Below are 3,816 nucleotides of genomic sequence, written 5' to 3'. Positions count from 1 at the left end.
TAAACATTGGAAGAGGCTGCCCAGGGAAGTGGTTGAGTCCCCATCCCTGGAAGTATTTAAAAGACGTGTAGATGAGGCGCTTAGGGACATGGTTTAGTGGGCATGGTGGTGTTGGGTTGATGGTTGGACTCAATGATCTTAGAGGTCTTTTCCACCCATAGTGATTCTATGATTTTATAGTCTGACTTAGGGGGTTTGTTTGTTTGTTGTGTTGGTGGGGGGGTTTGTTTGTTTGTTGTGTTGGTGGGGGGGTTTGTTTGTTTGTTGTGTTGGTAGGGGGGTTTGAGACAAATTTCACTGTATTTCATGCATGCATCTTTGCTTTATGGTTAATCTTAAATGCTTGGCAGCTTGAATTTAACTTTCCTTCTTCCTCCTTAGGGAGATAGGGAAATGCATACATTTACTAGCTGATTCCTTTAAATTATTTTGACATTTCAGCATCTGGAATATCTTTGTGCAATAGAACTTAATTTCTTAAATTTTATATTCTGTCTCCTGTTCCTTGAATGTTGTGGTACAAATAATGCCCATCATTTACCATGGTTGACTGTGAAGTTAAAGGTGTTTGAAGTCTAATGTCCTTACTTGTGGGAGAAGGTGACACATTAGTAAAGCCTGCGTTGCTTGCAAAGTAAAGCTGTGTTGCTAATATCACTCTTGGAACCCTATCAGACAGAATGCAAATCTGATAATTTTCTCTTTATAGGACGTTCCTCAAGGAGGGAGACTTGGCTTTCTGTTTGAGATGGGAGAAAAAGAAAGACGGGATATTTGTGTAACAGAAGAATAGTTGGTAGGACATAAGGCTTTGGAGCGTTACACTAAGAAAGAACGTTTGCCTGCCTGTATTTCTTTGGTATCATTGGCCTGTCAAGTCAATTAATAATCACTGTGTGAAATATAATTAAACTGAGGGTTTTTTTAATGCTGTTATTGTTCAATATAAATTTTAACCGTCACAAGATTTGAATTATAAGATGACTGAGTGTTTTGTGGACATGGAAAACTTCTGCCTCCTGGAGTCACTATATGCAGGTGTTTCTGCAGTGTTTGAGACTTTTAGGTTTTTTTCTTCTCCAGAATCATCTTGCATCTGATAGACTAATAAATTTTACCCATGTTTTGTGTGTTGATCTCAGATTTGTGTTTAGATCGGCTAAAAGTGTATCTTTAGGATCAGGTCTGAACAGTTTTAATTTTATACATTCGTTGACTTCTGTAGGGCTAATTATATAGTTACTGTTGTGCTTAAATGTTTTTTGGCTTAGACTCGGCTAAAGTATTACTAGAAAAACTGTCTAGGAAGATTTGTACGTATTACAAGTTAGGAGAGCAGATCTGGGTTTTGTGGGGGAGTGGGCTGTTGTTTTCTTTTCGATCTAGTTTCTAAATAAAATTTTGGAACACTTTGAGCAAGCAAAAATCCAACACCAGTATCATGGATCAGCATATTTTTATGAAAAATGTTATAACATCAAGATGAGGTTCAAGTGTAAATTTCCCAACTAAGCCTTGTGTTTCAAATTCAACATGTAGTGCATACAAAGTGTGAATATAAAAATGATTGTACTGGATCAAATAAAAGGTCAGTCTGTTCTAGCAGCATGCCTCTGATAGTAAGCAATAATGAATGCTTAGGGAAAAGTGCAAAAACAAGGCAAACATGATGTTAATACTATTTGACTACCTTACTGCACACCGCTGTAACCTGACAGCTTGAGCTTTTTGTTTTTCCTTTTGATCATGGCTTAAATTTATACAAGACACCTGCTTACTTCTAATAGCTTCCCCTCCAAACTGACTGATTTCCTAAAATTCTTCCCTTTTGAACTTTCAATATATTGTCTTTTAATCGTTGTCTTACAGTCAGTAAAGACTTTACTCTTTCTGTTAAAAAGAAACTAAGTTGCAACCAACTTCTTCATATTTCTCTAGTTCCTCTTCTAAATTTAACGTTAGTAATGGTGTAATTCTCACTTTTATTGTTTCTGCAGAGATAGTGAATTGAAATACCCTGTGATTGATGAGCAGTCATGGATAGTGTCTTCTATTTAGTCTTCACATAAGACCCCCAATTTAGAGTTTTCCAATCTAAACTGGTTAAGCAAAGAATTCCTATAATCTCACTTTTAGAGGAGTTGTCATTTTAAATCATCTGTGGTTCTGCATTTAGCAGCTTTCCTTGCTGCTTCAGTCTATTAACCCTTACAAAACCATTCTCATTTTAAGTGCCAGCAACGTGCTTCCATTTTGATTGCAATGAAGTTTATCTTGTTTATAGAGGAACACTCTATTCCAGAAGTTTCCTCCTTTTTTCTTATAATATTTTCTCAGTCATACATTGGGTTATTAGTCTTCAAAAGGTATCTAAATTGCATAAGCTTCACATCTACATTTTGTTTAGCATAATGGATGAACTCAAATTTTTTGCTCATTGTGAAAACATTTCTGGAGTAGAAGTCATTTTTCAGTTTGGGTAAAGAATAGGATTACTTTTTTTTAAAAAGCTGTAAGTACATTTGATATATGAATGTTGTGGAAAACTATATACACTTCAATCTTTCTCTTTAGAAAGATCTGAACTCCTGGGGCTATTCTAATACCGTTTTGTAATGAATGAATGAAAAATTGCTTGGAAGAGAAGTCATACTATCTTCCAACTCTTTATTTACCTTTTTTATTTTATTATTGACAGGTAGTGGGTATCATTTCCTATTTTAATAGGACTTCTGGCTTTCATAATGGAAAAATGGAATCCTTGCTCCACAGTGTCTTAAGGCATTGTTTTCAGGGAAGTGTTTTTGACAGTAATATATACCAATCTCACAATATTTGTATATTCTAATGGGAAATTGTATTGTTTTTGTATGAGCGTACACTAAGGGACTTCAACCAGACTCTGCTAATGTGATGTTTGTCAAGCCAGGCTATAAACCACAGCTGGTTTTATATTGCCTGTTGAGTACCACAGTCCTGGTCCACTCATTGTCCAGAGTAGGGAGTTGGTGTACACTATAGTTGTTGTCTGGCCCACCTCTGGGTTTTATTTCTGCAGAAGAAATGGTAAAGCTGGTTTTTTTTAACCTGTGTCTTTCCAAAATGTGTTGTTGGGGTATGGCTGGATACACGTACAGGGGCAGAATTTTCATGGTGCTCTTGAATCTTCCAGTTCAGATATAACCTACAGTACTGCTCTTTGGATCAGTGGCAGTAGGGTGGGAATCTGTCATTTGTATTTTGTGGACTAGATCTTTGTACTAGCCTTCAGTTATCTTTCCAGCTGCTGCTGAAACAAAATCAGGAAGAGCCTTAGAGCTGATTTCTTCAGAAATGGGACTGTTGATCATGTGGTGGAGGTTGTAGAACTGTGCCGGCAATAAAACTGTGTGCATCTTTTCTACACACAGTTATCCTACTCTGCTGAATATTAGAATAAGAGAGCCTTTGTTTGACCTAAAAAGGGTTTTGCAGAAAATTCTTTCATGTGAAAGCTGCCATTTTTCTATAATGTTTTGAAAATTGGTGTGGTGGAAAATATAAAACAAACCTCATTATTGTGAAAACTTTCTCAAGCTATGCTAAATTTTTTTAATAAGCTTTTTAATTTTAGTTGGGATGTTTAGTTTTAGTTAGCTTTATTCCATTTTTCATTCACTTCATTAAGAATGCCAGTCCTGCAACATAAATCTTTCTCTTTCTGCCTCTTGCAGCTTGAGTTTGCAGAATTCAGTGTCAGCAGTGGATGCCCTGATCTAAAGGAAGGCTTTGTGATACTTTAGCTTGAGAATGTTTCTTAGAAATGATGGAATGATG

The sequence above is a fragment of the Pygoscelis adeliae genome, unplaced genomic scaffold (assembly GCF_000699105.1).
Source record: "Pygoscelis adeliae isolate BGI_AS28 unplaced genomic scaffold, ASM69910v1 Scaffold79, whole genome shotgun sequence".
Taxonomy (NCBI): Eukaryota; Metazoa; Chordata; class Aves; order Sphenisciformes; family Spheniscidae; genus Pygoscelis; species Pygoscelis adeliae.
This window is presented reverse-complemented; position numbering follows the sequence as displayed.